Here is a 17,900-nt window from a genome sequence, read left to right as displayed (position 1 = left end):
AATAATACATACATATATACACACACACAGATGCACACAGATGCACACAGACACAACTGAATATTAGTCTTCTCAATGGATGAGGGAAAGTCTTAAGGGAGGGAGAAAATTTGAAACTCAAAATTTTTTAATGAATGTTTTTTTTTTTTTTTAAAGCAGGCATAGGAAATTGCCACAGTACTTTGAGGAGGGGAGAATTGGCTGTTATTAGCACCAACTGCCCATTGGACCCTATCACTCTTCAACAGGAAAAAGGTAACAGTTGTGCTTAATAAATATAAACTTTATTTTAAAAAAAAAAAAAGGCTTATTGAAATAAATAACTGGTTTTAGCTAACTAAGATGGTGTCAGACAAAAATCATTTAACTTCTTGGACCATGAAATAAAGGCCTCTTGGCCTGCAATTTATTGTATTTAATTAAGGCTGAGAAAAATTAAATAAATTGAGGGTATAAAGATAGCAAGTGATTAATTGCAGGAACTGAGTGAGCCACATTAACTCCATCTTGTGACTCAATTCTGGAGCTTAGTTTCTTTCCTTCTTTTATTGCTGAAGCAATTGGGGTTAAGTGACTTGCTCAGGGTCACATAGCTAGGAAGTATTAAGTTTCTGAACTCAGGTCCTTCTGACTTCAGGGCTGGTGCTCTATCCACCGCACCACCTTGCTGCCCTTGGAGCTTAGTTTTTATGCAGAGTCTCGTCCTGGTCCTTATCCAACTTCTATCCTGTGAAAAAACTTTATTCAGTTGTAGAAATTGGGAGAAAACTTTACTGCATTGTGTAAACCTAGTCCTGTGTGGCTGGGAAACTGAACCACCTCTTTCTCTACTGTTTAGTGACTTCACAAAGGACTGAGTTTATGCTGATCAAAAACCCAGTTAGATCCAACAATTGATGAAAGGGGTTCTCTCACAATTGTATATCTCAAGCAACCTATATGTATTTTCTGAAAATTAGCCCATACTGATCAGTCAGTTATTGTTTCTACTTTTCTTTATTTACAGATACTTGAAGAATGGGATACTTCCTTCGCTGAATTCAGAAAATTACACCTGTTTGCTCTTTCATTCCCAACTTGGAAAGTCTCTAATCTTTCTTCCAATTAGAAATCAGATTACCTAATGTTGTATTATTTCCTTTTAATTCACTGGTCTTATTTGATTTTTTTCAATATATAAGTCTGTCTCCTCCTGAATTTGGGGTCTAGGCTTAAGTTGAGAAGGTCTGAGCCCTTTTTGTTGGGCAATTGACATACATTGCTTAATAAATCAATACATTCTGAAGATAGAAACTGTTTTCCTTAGTTATTTCATCTTTCATCTACCACAGAATATATTTTACTGATCCTAGTATCACACTTCCTAATACTATTGGTCCTTTACCCTTTTGTCTTTTCAAAAAACTCATGTGGGCTGTAATAATTTGTGTTTTTCATCATATCCCCAATATATTCTCTTACTATTAAAAAGTTATAATTATAAGGTATAACTTATCTCAGAAAATAATACAGTTTCCTGGAGTCTTGACATATTGATTAGAAAAAGAATGGAAAGAGTTATTGCAAAAGCCAACCAATGCAACTTAAATTAGAGGAGAAACAGGTGGAGGGAAACAGTCAAATGGGGAGGAGGAGAAGGAAACCTTTGAAGGAAGTTTCCCTGATAAAAGTCTCATATTCAAGATATATATAATGAGATGATTCAAAATTACAAATGCTGTACAAGATCTATTACTATTACTAGATGACCCATTTTCCTTTTAAGACAATTCTGTTAGGATATTTTCCTTACATCGGATCCAGATTTGGAGTCACAAAATCATTTTGGAGACTTACTGTTTCTGTTTTTCTTATAAGTATTTCTCCACTTTTCTGTGCATATCACCCAAAACAAATCTAAAACAAAATAGTAGCTTCCTACAAGGCAGGTCTCACCCATGGCCCTGCCTCTGGGTACAATGCCAATTGAGACAAGTTTATATCATCTTTACAAATCAGTTCCTTCTCATTGGTCAGAATCAAGTATAGATTAATAGTTCTTACTGCTTCCTCTATATTTTAGAATAATAAATTATCAGCAAAGCATGTTAATATTTTATCAGTTGCTTTGTTTTTTAGCTGAAAGGAATATCCTTACAGACATCCAGATGGCTGAAGCTCCCTGTCACAATTATATCCTTATTCTATGCCAGTTTTGCGATTTATGTCAGAAATGCATTATATATTTCATCTATTTTCATTATGATAGTAATTTCTCTCTCCTTTGAGCCTCACCCAAATTCTTTCTACCCTATTTCCCCTTCCTTGGATTAATGGATTTACACAGAGCTATAAATCTTCTTGATATTCATTACTTTTTTTTTTTTTTTAACATTTTCCATTCCTCCCATCCCTGCCTCACTTCTTTTAGCAAGGTACAATCTTCCATTCAAATCATGAGTCACAAACTACCAAGTGTGAGAGATAGTGGTAAATTCACATTTACCTCATTGAAATTAAGATCTCTAGTTCACTTCATTACCTATATTCTGTTCTTTGATGTATACATATAACCTAGACACAAGGTATAATATTTCTAACCTTCTTCCCACTTATTCTAATGAACTATTGAATATTTCCAATGCTACTTATCTTTCTATATTGATTTTGGCAAAAAAAAAAAAAGTGATCTGAATCAAATTCCATTTCTGCTATTTACTATCAATGTGACACTGAGCCAATTAATTATAAATAATGAAGTTCAGAGAAGTTATCTGTGAAATAAGGAGGCTGGAGGACATGATCTTCAAGGTCCTTTCCAACTATATGCTTGTGATCTGATGGCCTCCTGTACTCTTTGGTATCTGATTTGGCTTTTATAACAAAGTAGTTTTCTTTTTCTCCATTCTCAATTTACATTCTTCTTGAATGGAATGTCAGGAGTCCAGAAAAGTACATTATATATATATATATATGGTGTTTTTTTGTTTCTTGGTTTTTTTTGGGGGGGAAAGGGAGGTGGGGAAAAGGCAATTGAGATTAAGTGACTTGCCCAGGGTCACACAATTACGAAGTGTTAAGTGTCTGAGGCCAGATTTGAACTCAAGTTCTCCTGGTTTCAGGGTCAGTGTTCTATCCACTATGCCATCTAACTGCCCTGAAAAGTATATTATTTTCTGAAATAGGCCATACTCCAAAAATATAACTAATTAGAAAACAATATACTGGGATATGATTAAAAATAGAAATTGTTACAAATCACATTTGAGTTTTATTAAAGCCATATGGGTGGAGGCATGGGGAAGGATTGGGAACTGTGGTCCATATTAAAATCAATAGAATACATTCTTCCCAACTCTAATTAGACATTTGATTTTAATCCAAGAGCCCTTTATTTCCATATCATAAGCCATGGTCCAGCTCTTTATTTTAGCCAGCTCTTTATTTTCCACGTGTTCTCCATTCTTTCATAAAATCTCTATATTTACTTACCACAACTGATAGCTTCTTGTGGATAGTATTGTATATTTTTATTCTCAGTAGTCGTACTTATGGCTCTTCTTCACTGTTCTGTGAAGCATAGTTTTTTTTTTCCTTAGAAGATCTGTTTCTATGGAAAGTGCCTTATTCCTATCATGTAGTTACAATTCCTACAATTTGTCAAAAATTTGGATACCACTTGGGACACCTTTGTCTTTTTTTTTTCATTTTGATCATTTCTTTCATCATATGAAGGAAGACTACATTCTGGCTGATAAATTAGAAGAAAGGAAGACACTTTCATCTTTCCTTCTAGTAGAGAGATCAGTTCGCACTTAGTATATTACTATTGTTCATTGCCTGGAAAAGACACACAAACATAACAAAATTTCCTCAATTTGCTGGAAGTTCCTTTACTCACTAAATCTGTTGAGACTAAGTTCACATTTCTGAATTATTTGCTCTGAGTACCTCTGGTTGCCAAAAGTCTGAACAAAACTACCTTATTACTGCAGGGTTTCTATTTTAAGGATAAACTTTTTATCCTTTATCCAGATGTGGATGATTCTTCTGTAAAATATCTACTCTCAGGTTTTTTTTATTCTCTAACCCTTCCCACCTTACTTTTAGTTAACCATATCTACTTTCTCCAAGTTAATCTAATTATGAGATCTCTCAACTTTTTATTTCAGCAGCTCATAAAGTAGAGATGACCAGAACATGGGAAAGCAATAACCAAACAAATTCAGAGTTTTTATAAAAGAACACCAGACATAATTTGACATGCAACCAAGACTTTAGGAAAACACATTTCCAAGAGTTCAAAGATAACCAAGGTAATCTGGATGGGGTTCCAAGGGACTCTACTCCAAAAAAGGAAGTCATTTCAGGAGAAATGGAAGACTCAGAAATGAAACTTTGACAATGTACCCCCAATTGGTCTGGATAAAGAAGAAAAAGGAAGAAGTTTTTAAAGAACTCTATAACTAACCAGGAAGTTCATTGACCAACTCTTTTTTTTTTTTTTTTTTTTTTTTTTTTGAAGTACAAAAGATGGAACAAGGGCAAGTAATTGAAGACAAATATAAAATAATTTAAGTTCCAAGAAGGATATTGTCAAGAAAAATAAAACTTTCTTAACAAAACATATTCAAAATACAGAAACCTATAGAAATATTTTCTATCATTTTGTTCAATTTCTCATTGGTGGATGAACCTAAAAGTTCAAAGGTATTACTAAGTAGTTGCCTTGATTTTTTCATTAGTATTTTATTTGCCCCCTTTCCCTATAAGGTTTTTTGTTTTGGTTTGATTTCTTGCTGAGGCAATTGGAGTTAAGTGACTTACCCAGGGTCACACAGCTAGGAAATGTTAAGTGTCTGGGGCCACATTTGAACTCAGGTCCTCCTGACTTCAGGGCTAGTGCTCTATCCATTGAACCAATTAGCTGCCCCCCAGTGCTGTAGTTCTGGGGGGGGACTACAAAACTAGTTGTAACTTTTTCTTTATAATCATGTTGGGAGAGAAAAATCAGAACAAAAAAGAAAAACCATGAAAGAAAAAAAGAAAAAAAAGTGAAGTGAACACAACATATGTTGATTTACATTCAATCTCTTTGGTTCTTTTTCTGGATGCAGATGGTGTTTTCTATCCATAGTTTATTGGGATTGCCTTGGATCACTGAACCATTGAGAAGAATCAAGTCTTTCATACTTGATCATCCCATAATCTTGCTGTTGCTGTGTGCAATGTATTCCTGGTTCTGATTGTTTCACTCAGCATCAGTTTATATAAATCTTTTCAGGCCTTTCTAAAATCAGTTTATTCATCATTTTTATAAAACAATAATATTCCATTACTTTCATATACCATAACTTATTCAGCCATTTCCCAATTGATGGGCATCTACTCATTTTCTAATTCTTTGCCATCCCAAAAAGAGCTGCTACAAACATTTCTGTACATGCAAGTCCTTTCCCCTTCTTTATGAGTTCCTTAGAATACAGACGCAGTAGAGAAAGTGCTGGGTCAAAGGGTATGCACAGTTTTATAGCCCTTTGGGCATAGTTCTAAATTGCTCTCCAGAATATTGGATCATTTCACAACACCACCAACAATACATTAGTGTCCTAGTTTTCCTATATCCCCTCCAACATTTTTCATTATCTTTTCCTGTCATCTTAACCAATCTGAAAGGTGTGAGGTGGTACCTCAAGAGTTGTTATAATTTGCATTTCTCTAATCAATAGTGATTAGAGCATTTTTCCATATGACTATAAATGGCTTTAATTTCATCATCTGAAAATTGTCTGTTCATATCCTTTGAACTGCCAAAGGCAGTCTCAAGAGAACAGTGAGTTTATATGTATATACACTCATATGCATTTTTTCAAAAACATACAGAAAAAATTTGTAGAACTATATTAATACTTAGTAACAGTCTGCAGAAATAGAAATTTTTCATGATTTCACTATGAATATACTTTTAACTTTAAATAGTATGTTGTTTACTATCAAAGGACAGAATGGTTTAATTTCAAATTTCCTTACCAGTTTGCCCATAATAAAATTCGTAAAATAATCCCCTTTAATTGATCAGAGGTGCTGTATAACCAAGATATATAGGGAATTAATATACACATATAAAGCTAAGAGATATTTTCCAATAGATTAAAGAGTATAATGAGTTTTCAAAAGAAGAACTGCAGCAATCATGTAAAAGACTGTGGCAAATCACTAAGAGTAATATAAGTCAAAATAATTATAATCACTAAATAAATAATAAATCACTAAATAAATAATAAATATAAATAATAATCACTAAGAGTAATATAAGTTAAAATAATTATGAAGTTTCACCTCATACTCCCCAATATAATAATACAAAATGGATAAGGGAGCAAACATGTTAATATGTTTTCCAAATATAAAAACAAAAAATGAACTTATGTGAAAAAGTCACTAAACTAGTTATAATCCTTAATCTAGTGATTCTACTGGGTGGATCTGAGAATAAAAATGAGATAATATATGAAAAGAGCTTAGCATAATGCCTGACACATAGTAGATACAATATACATGTTAGTTATTATTATTGTTATGTTATCAAGATAATATTTATAAAAATATTTTAGAACAATGTCTGCAAAAAAGTACAGGGTCTTTTCTAAAGACTCCCCCACATATATCTAATATTGAGTAATTTTTTTGTGTGTGATAACAAACAGTAGAAACAAAACAGACACTCAACAAATGGAGATAGAATTATTCAACAAATAATATTATGTGAAAGTAATAGAATGACTGTTATAAAATGATGAATGTGGAATTTAGAGAAACATGAAACTGTGAATTTAAACAAAATCAACTAAGCAGTACTAGTATACAATACATACAACACTATATCAAAGATCTGGTCCATGTGCAGACTCCATGCATGTTCAGATAGTGTATATTCAGGTAGCATCTCTAAATGAAGGGAGCTACAGAGCAAATATCTCCCTATGTGGAGAAATCTATTCCTGAGATAATCACGAAAGGGAATTACCCTCAAGAAACTGCATCATCGGTGGATATATAATAAAGAGTTCAGATTGATTAACTATATGGTAAAGGAGAAGCACTCATTAGTTTTGGAGGAATTCAAATAGCTTTAGCTACTTCCTCTGTGCCACTGTGTTTGCTTTTTTCCCATTCAAGCTGTAGGGAGTAGGCTATCTGACCTTAGAAGTTAAAAAACAAAATCAAAAACAAAAACAGGAGAATATCATGTAAATTTAGGAACTGAATCTAAGCCAGATTTGCAGCAAGCTCAGCAGTAATATCCTAAGGATCCAGAAATGTGATTTACAGGATTCCCAACCCAGTGGTAGAACTGATAGTTTAAAAAATGTCACTTATGGACATGAATTTGTTGGGACCACTTCTGTGTAAGTTCCTAATGCTTTATGCCTCCCAAATAGAAGAGGTATAGGGAATTTTATGACCTTTCTGTGTTAGAGCAGATATCTGTTTGTTTTTGCTATATCTTATGTAAACATCCCATCGTAAAAGTCAAATGATGATAAGTAATTAAATGGAACTGGAATGCTAGTTATAAACCCCTAACAAATCAAAGGAACACAGCTGGCAGAGGATTGATGGCTCTGATAGTAGAGAAAAGAAATATCTACAAAGTCCTCAGGATTTTATTGAACCCTGTCTAGAGAGTAGAAACCAAAGGTTCTTCAATGAAGACTCATCTCCTAATTAAGTGGTCAGGAACTATGAAAATGAAGGTGATATGTACTATCAAGTATAGTGACTTTATTGGTTGAGTTGGTTTAACTACTTTTATTACAAAGGAAGATGTATGGTGGGGGAAGAGCAAAATATTAAAGGAAATGACCACGTTGTAAAAACAAAAAGCATCAGATACAATTTATTTTTAAAGATATTGAATGGATTGTTTTGTGAATTGTTATAAAACATTGTCCTTTGCATATTGTTAGTGTATGTTAAGTTACTAAACTATGAAGACAAATTATCTTTACAAGTTTATTATTGTTAGCTCTGAATTGAATCAGACACCATATATGCAAAATTATGCAAGTTTGCTTATATTTGTACGCTTTTTTCCTTCTCTTGTTCCATTTCCTCTTCTGACTTGTTTTCTACATATTCAGAATGATGTTGCCAAAATGGTAAAGTAATAAGTCAAATTACTGTGGTGGTTTTGAACTACTGACACATAGAACAAATTCCAAGGTAAAAGCTGTGGATATACAGTACATATTTATATGCCATGCCAAATCAGTTGCCTTGTTCCTTATTGAAAAAGTTATATTGGCATATGTGACCTAAAGAGATCATGGGATTAACTGACTCTATGCCCTATGCCAACTAGCTACTTCAATAATACATAAAATCAATACCTGTATATGTGTCTATATTCATGATATATAATGTTAGTGTGGTGTAAAGAGTGATACTACACCTCACTTCACTATGTATCTTAGAGAGTAATAATGGATATATATCAACAGATATCTATGTTTACAATATAGAGAAGCCACATTTGTCTCTTTCAATTTGTCTCTCACTAATTTCTCTAATAAGAAACAAAACATGTAAAGAAGAATTGGTAATGTATATTGCTTAATATAAAATGTCATGGTTTTAAGTTCAATGAGGGCAATTCAGAACAATTTTGCCCATCATGAGTCTTTCCAGAAAACTTCTTGGTACAATTCATGTCTGGAAGCAGGCTACATTCTAAATTCTTAGAAGATTTACACTTGATATGACAGTAAGCAAAGGGCCATAGACTTTGAGATAAAAGGGAACTCAGTTCATCTCATCTAAAACATTCATTTTACAGATGAGGTAACTGAGTCTCAAAAAGTCCTAGAAATTTGCCAGAAATCAAAGAGGATAGATAGATGGTACAGTTCGGATTCCCAAAGAACAGGAAGAAAGGAAAAACACAATTAACAATCACAATGATGAACTGCATGAACTCATCTACAAAATAGAAAAGGCCACCAAAACAGATTAGAAAACAGAATCTAATAATATATTGTTTATAAAGAAATACTTTTAAAATATAAAGACTCACATGAATTTAAAAGAAAGGTTTATAGCAAAATTTATAATGATGGAAATTTGTTTTGCTTGACTCTATATATTTGATACAAGATGGTTTTATTTTTTGCATTATTTCCCAGACTTGAAGTCAGTCAGGATAACCTGTACCTTATTAGCTGTGTGACCATATATAAATTGCTTAATTTCACTGATCTGTAAAGTAAGAATTGACCAGTCATAGTAGCCATCTCAAAGTGAGGATCATTTCAAAGCATTATAAAAATGTCAGCTCTCATCATCAGTATTCGTTTCTGTTTGAAAACGGTTTTGATTATGAGCATTTCTCTACAAGACTAATGTATGTAACACAAAACAAAGTAGGCAATCCTTGAATGAAGTTAGAAATAAATGAGATCTCTATTGAACCATATCTAACAATTCATTTCTAATAATCTGTGATCTGATCAATGTGAGTGCTCTCACCACCAGCACAGATTAGAAACTTTCCACATCTCAGCAATTTTCATAACTTGCTATAATCAGAAGAATTACAAGGTGGGCAATCTTCTGGCAAAAAGCTTGTCTGAATTTAAGTGAATCCTCAGAGAAGAGGCAGAATTCATCATACAGGTTGTTCAGTCATTTTCAGTCATGTCCAACTCTTCATGATCGTCACTCTTTGGGGTTTCCTTGGCAGAGATAGTAGAGTACTTTGCCATTTCCTACTCCAGTTCAATTTTGCAGATGAAGGAATGGAGGCAAATAGGATTAAGTGCCTAGCATCATACAACTTGTCTGAGGCTGCATTTGAACTCAGGTCTTCCTGACTCTAGACCCAGTGCTTTCTCCACTAAGCTATGTACTTCCCTATATACTTAAAGCCTTTCCAGCCTGATGGGGCCTGAACAAGTTTATGGTTTATTATCAAGAAAACAGTTCAAGAACCCATAACAACCTCCACACTACAATGAGGCATTAGTGAAGATACATACAAATTATTTTTTTTAAATAAATAAAATCTCTCATATTCAATTCTCAAGGTTTCATTCATTCATCCAATGTGGTCATTTACACCTTGTATGTAAATTCCCAAGGATAAGTTTCACAAGGAGAATTAAGGAAATAGCCTTAAAAATTAAGTGCCTCTGTATTTAACCATTATCTTAGTGTTTTGTATAAAAAGGTAAGTGAAATATTTCTTCTTTTTGTACATTTGTCTTTAAAATCTAACGACTAACAGTCATCAATGCACTCTAGTGGATTGTTTAAAATAAGATATATAACAACCTCAAATCCTTTCCTCCTTTTGTTTCAATAATCACTCTATCTTTTAAAAAAAATAAATAAAGGGTCCAAATAGGTCCCACTGAAAGCAAACAAAATGTTCTCTATGAATGCCACTTTATCATTATTTCAACAATTAGGCAGGCCCCAACATTTAACAAGAACTATTTACTTTATGCCTAAAAACTCCCAGTAGGTTGAAGCAGACACCATGAAACAACAGGATCAATGTGTTTAATTTATTTCACTCTGAAATCACAGTACGGAAATGCTGTGGACAGCTGTTGTCAGCGCCGTTTACTTTGTGTTATTTCTGCTTTGGTCTGATTCCAGGCAGAGGGGAAATACGAGGGAAGGGAGGTTACAAGGAAAAAGGCATTAGAAGTTCCCTATCAACTTGTATTTGCCAACCCGGAAAGGAGTTTCACAAATAGGTCACTCATTAAAAGTTTATATAGCTGAATTCAGGAAGGCCAATTCTAAGTAGAACAACGGTGAGGGTTTTATTGAGCCTTCTGGGTGGGCATGATCATCAAGCGGAATCCAAAGCTTACATAAACCATTACCTCTCAGATACTCATCTAGCCACTCAGTAAGCATTCAGTTATTATTTACCCTTATGTAAACAACTCTAATCATTTTTTTCTTTTTCACAGGAATCAAAAGAAGTAAAACTTGGCTGCACAATTAAACAAGTCAGCCCTCATACCCTCTTTGTACAGATAGGCAAATGCTGGAGAATACCAAACCTGAGGAGAATAAAGCTAAAACAAAGAAATGAAGGAACTAGCTGCAGATTTATTATTGTTTTTTGTTGTTTTTACTATAGAATGATGTCTTTTTTCTTTTTCTTTGAGTAATCACCAACACACAGTGGGCAATAGTTGGACAAAGTTAGCAATAGTTTATACATGGGATATATTTTTTAAATGTATTTTTAAAAGTTTTTTATTCACAGTAGACATATAGGACTGGTAGTATATCTAGCTTTCTGGATGAGTACAACAAGCAGACACTCCTCCAGGAGAAGGCTGTAAAAGCAGAGTCCTCAGATTATTTCTGAGAATCTCACCAGCTCTCCTTCCCCAGCTTGTTCTATAGACATTTCCTCAAAAATAGCTTCCTTTGTATATATAGGCTTCAGTCCCTTCATTCATTATTCCCAATACTTCAGAGTCCTCCGGACAATCTCATTCCATTCATTTCTTCTTCCTCTCAGGCTCTTATAAAGCCTATGCCTTTTATATGCTTAGAACAGCCCTGTGATTCATAATGCTAACACTTTAACCTTCTTTTCTCCATTAAGCATTCCTGAAACGTATTGTTAAACTATCAACAATACAAATCATTTAGATTTTCCCCCAACTTAAATCACTTGTGCCTTGGTTTATCAAAGACATGTCCTGGACACATGTGTTTTGATTACTTGTTTCATCTAAAACATCATAATCTGGCTATATTTAGTATTACAAAAAGTGAAAATTCCCCCTAAATTCCTTTAAATTATCTTGTCTTTTAGGTACACAAAATGTTTAACTAAATAACTAGTGATGTCGCCTTCAAGCAGTGACAGGCAATAAAGCCAATTAGTGCTGGATAAGAGACTTCAAATTTTTGTCATCAGATTTTAAAGTCAATGTGTATTTTGTTTTGGTTTGTTTTTTTAAAGTCAATGTGTATTTTGTTTTGGTTTGTTTTTTTAATCTTGGATACAAGATTTCCCTTCCTGGATAAAAGTACAGAGACATATTTGGAAAGAAATGCAATTTAAAAACAAATTGCATCAATAATTTTTTTTTGCAACAGTTTCATTTTAGAGTCAAATGAATATGTGAATGCATTATGCTTTATAAAGAAGCTATTATAATAACTGACTTTATTAGCATGTCTCATCTAAATATCTTAAAACACAATGTACAATATACAAAGACCAAGTAAGAAAAGGAGTGTAACTATTTAATATAGTTAGATATTTGAATTATAATTCCAATGCTGCAGTAAGTCTCATCAATATCAATCTTTCCTTCCAGTGGATATCCTCCAGGCAGAATAGAAACCTGCCTATCCATTCTATGCAAAACTCATTTACATGTTCCCATCAGACATTCACCACAGGGTGAATTTATCAGATTTCATCACATTCTTTTGATATCATGAGGTTACCATTGGATTAGAACAGTGTTCAGAGAACTATGGCTCATTGCCAGTTTTTGTGGATTAGAATAACACTGTTTGGCAAGTGATAAAACTTCACACATTTAAAATGGATACCCTCAGTGAATAATAATATATATTGAAAGTTATCTACATTATACTATAATATATGGATCAATCATAATGAATAAGCTGTCAGCAATTCTTAACAAAAGAACAAATACCATACTCACCCCCTAACTCAAATCAAACTCTTGATCTCAGGTGCAGCTGGAAATCTTTCTCCTCATCATACTCTCCAATCCCACTCAGTTCTTTACCAGATGAACTCCTCCTCCCCCCCCCCCCCCCCAGAGGGAAGCACCATTCCCTCTCTGAACTGCCTACTCTTTCTCCTTGTCTCAACCCCCTTGTTCAACTCTATATTGTCTTGACTTGAGCCTCTTGGTCCTCAATTTATTGCAGTCTTTCCTGACAAGGTCTCAGTCTTGGATTGCTCCTATTCTCATAAGCCTTTGTGGCTACTTACATGCTGTTTGCTAACTATCTATAAAACCAAGATGACTGGGTCCACCACAAAATTAAGTTAAATAATCTCAATTAGACCCTCTCTGCAGTCCTAATCCATTCATTATCTCATTTTGCACTGCATTTTTTTCTGGATCACTGTCTCACATGAAGAGGTGGGCCTTCTTGCCAAGATGAACACTCTTCATGCACAAGGGATCTTACTCCATCTATTTTTTTCCATATTAAATATCATCTCTACCCTCTCACTTACCTTTGGTCTCCTTCTTTCATCCTACCTCAGAACATGCTCCCATCTCCTGTATCCTCACAAAGCTCTCATTTGATCTATCTAGCCATATCTTTACTTCCTTTTGTAGCTAAACTCCTTGAGAAAGACATGCATCTCCACGTTATTCTCCCTCTTCTTAACTTTCTACAGTTTTATTTTTGACCTCCTTGTTCAAGAGAAACTGCTTTCTCCTAAACTATCCATAATCTCCTAATTGCCAAACAAAAATGGTCTTTTCTCAATCCTCATCCTTCTTGATTTCACTATAGTCTTTCACCATCTTTTTGATACTGTCTTTTAAGTTTTCAGGACTTTTTCCTTCCTACCTATCTCACCATTCCTTCTCAATCACCCTTCTTGAATCTTAATTCAGATCATACAAACTAAGCTTGGAGTTTTTTTTCTGGACCTCTTTTCTTCTACCTCTATAGTACTTCACTTGGTGATTTTATCAACTCTTATTGATTTAATTATCACTATCAAATTCTAATCTCCCTGCCAGATTCATTGTCAGCTGCCTACTAAGCATTTCAAACTGGATATCCTCAAGACAAAATTAAACTCTTCTTTCCCTTCAACTCTTTCTCTCTTCCTAATTTCCCCATTACTGTTAAGAGCATTATCATCTTCCAAGGAAACCAGACCTGCAATCTAGGCGTCGTCCTTGATTCTTTTCTCTTTCACCCCTTTATTCAATTTGCTGTCAAGTCCTGGGTGATGGTGATAGAGGAAGACTCTTTAAGTGACAATGCAGAGCAAGAGATTTTCATACTCCCAATCATGACTGGTAAATTAGTGGTATGAGTAAAAAAGTACAGCCGATGCCAGGGAAGCAATATCATTAAGAGGAAGTCAGGTGTTAGTGACTGCAAGAATACGGAAAGGCAATTTTTCTTTACACCAGTGTTTTTGTTTGGGGTTATTTTTTAATTAATTATTACTTAAATAACAGGACACAGAATCATAAATAAAGAATAGGTAACGTTTAAAATGAAAACTAATTGTTGATTGCTGGGTTCGGGTTGTTTTTTTTTAATAGAAGAGCAGGTAAGGGTTCAGAATCTCTGGATGGGGATAGGGTGGGAATATGTTAAGAATTTCTTTTTTAAAAAGTGAGCCAAAATCTGTGTCCTCCTTTTCTCCAATCCTCCCCAATCACCCCAAATCCTTCTAGTTAGTGATCTTTACTTATATCATAATTGCTATAAAGCAGAAGAGACTTTAATGCTTGCCTGGTCTAAGCCATGTTATACACAAAAACCCTGCTGCATAGAGAGATGAAGTGCTTGCTAAAGATTTGACAACAGGTTTTTTGCCCCTAAATCAAGTGATCTTTCCACTATAAGATCCTTTCTCGGTTCTACAGATTAAGTCTAAGATCTTTACAATTTTACTAATAGTTGTTTTCTCTAAATAAACTTCTTATATTCTGAGCACTGGTCTGAGTAAATTAAAGGTAAACTATCATGGTTTTCACTAGTATGGGTTCATTAAAGGAAAAAAATTAATTATAATCTGTCATTTTATATGAGTTTTCATGAGCAAAATTAAGACACTTTCTTCACCTAATTAAGTAAACTGAGACATCTGTAATATAAGTAAGTATATTATAAATAATAAGTAAATCAAGATAAATCTCTAACAAGCCTGAAAGCATCAGTACATTCACAAAATTTCCATAAAGCAAGGGAACTATTTAGGTGTGGAAAAAATGATGAAATAGATATAAGTAAGTTTTAAATTTACCTCTAGAGGAATGTATTAGAACTACAGCTTTGATGCATTTATAACTTTATTGATAATGTATTATATGTCAACATGTTATGCTTACAGGCAGTATGACATTTCTATATAATATGATAGAGTTGTATATTTTATAATTTGAGTTATATTTAAAATATTATTTCATTCTACAATTGACATATTTGACATGCTTTCTGAACAATGAAATGATGGTTCAAACTGTTGATTATGTTTAATATAGTTTAAAACAAAGATTCAGTAATTGTTAACTAATCAAAACAAATCCAATCATTCACAGATATGCTTTCCATAAAAATAATTTTTAAAAATATCTATCACATACTGTACATATTCTGCATGCCAACAAAGCAGGTAGCTAAGAAAATCTTTATGCAACACTGGAAATAACTTTCTTGCATTGGAAATGAGAAAAATATACTTTTCTAAATATTTAATACCAGAAATGTGTTATAAATAATACTTCTCAAAAAGTACCTGATATCCCTTATAGTCTACTTGGGAAATAGAGCATAAAAAAAAAAGTATAGTGTAAAAGTCTTAACAGGCTTAAGATATAGAAAAGCTATATAAAACAAATGATGAATTAGGCACATCAATAAAATGAGTAAAATGTTTATGGAATATTTAAAATTAGCTCATTTTCCATAATTATGCTTTATGTCAATATACTAAACACCTACTTGGGTATCAGGAAAAAAATTAAGTGACATGTAAATCATACATAAAAATAACATGAAAAAGCATGCTGTAAATGTACAATATCTGCATATATGTTGCCTTAACTTAATTCCATTTGTACAGAAGACAACAGTTCATATTCATACCATTAGCTGAAATTTATATAGGAAGACACCCAAGATGAGACTTCAATGAATCAAATCTGATTTAGTTAGTCTAATAATATTTTCAATAGTTCTTCTAACACATATTATTTTCATTATAATAATGATACCATTGGCTCCAAAGAGTCAATAGTCATAAAATATGGTAACAATATATAGGTCAAATTTCCTTTTTGTTTTCTTAAAATTTTTATTTATTAAATAATTTCTCTTAGACACCTAGATCACATACTAGGCTAATTTATATGCCTAATAGATATTGACATGTACTACATTTTTTTCCCACAATTTTATTCAATAACTAAAGGCAGATATTTTCTCTATGCACCAGTATTTTTGTTTGGGGTTATTTTTTAAATAATTATTGCTTAAATCACAGGATACAGAATTATAAATAAAACCAGTTTTAATAGATCACTTTCATGAAGGAAAAGTTTGGAATACATCAGTATGCATGAGTGCTCAGTGTTCTGAGAATTTTTTTTAAATTCATTTCAGAATTTTCATGGAAGCTTTGCCATTTAGTTTTTAAGAAAGGTATCTGGTCTAAAGAAGTAATTTATGCCCTAAAATGACACATTCTAAAACACTTCACTGTTGATTATTCACCAACAATATAGTCTCGTTTCTGAAATGAAATTTCACTTGAAAATTTACACTTTCTCTTTTGGGTCACCAAAAAATATATGTCAGCATACAAAGAGTCCAAGGAAGGAAACTGTGGAAGATAACTGTCCTTAAATTTAGTTTAAGCAAACATACAAAAATATATGTTAAAAAGAAGCAAATAGAATCTAGAGAAAATACATCCAGTAGTCTAGTATTAGTAATCTGTCATCCACTAAACAAGAATAAGATTAACAAATAAAATAAAAAGCAAAATACCTATACATTTGAAATAATTTAGTTAAGATCACTGCTTTAGAGCTTTTTCTATAGTTGAGGGGTGGGCAATGAGATAGCATGCTTTGAAATACAGACATCAAATCATTTAAGTTCAGGAGGGGGCACATTTAGGGCGCCTTTTGCATTCTTCAGTTACAGTTATGTCTGGAAATATAGCAACTCAAGTTCAGGGAATCCTTAACAAAGCATAGAGCAACAGACAGAAGTGCTAAGAAGATACAACAGAATATATACATATATACCAATGTGCATCAGAACATCAGACTTATCCATCAAATTTTGCTTTTTCAATCAATATATCAAAATATTAAGGAGCTTGCAGAGCTTAGAATTTGTCATTTAATTTGGAAAGAAACATTTGGAGGTTATAAAAGATCCATAACAATTATACATACACTTTATTTAAATTACTATTAGTCTTTAATAGTATATTTGCATAGTTGCTTCACAATAGCCATTAGTATTTTAACTCATTTTCTGTCCCATTTGCTAGAAGAGTCCTATGTTTAAATAAATTACAACCAAAAATATACAGAACTCTTTCCAAAGCAAAAATTCAATCACTGTTGCATGGACATTGAAATACTACATAAGTATTCTTAATTTTAACACAATATATGATAAAAAATATGAAATAATTTTATATTTATATATATATATGAAGAGAACAGGATGGTGATACTGTTTTAGGCAAGATTTTTAAAAGGCCAAAATTAATGCAAATATGGAAAATGGAGAAATATACTTTTCAATCAAGTTGAGGTTGTTATGTATAACAAATGAAAGTTCATAAAATCAATCACTGATATAATACAGCACTGATAGATTTACTGATCTAGGAAGATCCGACTTTTAAAAATCAAAAAGGAAAAATGCTATCATATTAGAGTCTTCATTGGTAGAGAAAGAAAAAACTGGACAAATTTTTACATAAGATTCCAAGTTCTCTCCTCAACACTACCCACCCCCCAGAAAAACTGAGATATTAATGACAATGCCTTGTCCACTTTAATAAAATGGGATTTTTCTTAATTTAACTCTAAATGTATAGGTTTTTGTTTTGTTTTGTCCCTTTTTTCATTAATCTTTCTTATTTTTCTCATTTTCCTCTTAAATCTCTAAATGGA

Source organism: Antechinus flavipes, chromosome 3, assembly GCF_016432865.1.
Source record: "Antechinus flavipes isolate AdamAnt ecotype Samford, QLD, Australia chromosome 3, AdamAnt_v2, whole genome shotgun sequence".
Classification (NCBI taxonomy): Eukaryota; Metazoa; Chordata; class Mammalia; order Dasyuromorphia; family Dasyuridae; genus Antechinus; species Antechinus flavipes.
This window is presented reverse-complemented; position numbering follows the sequence as displayed.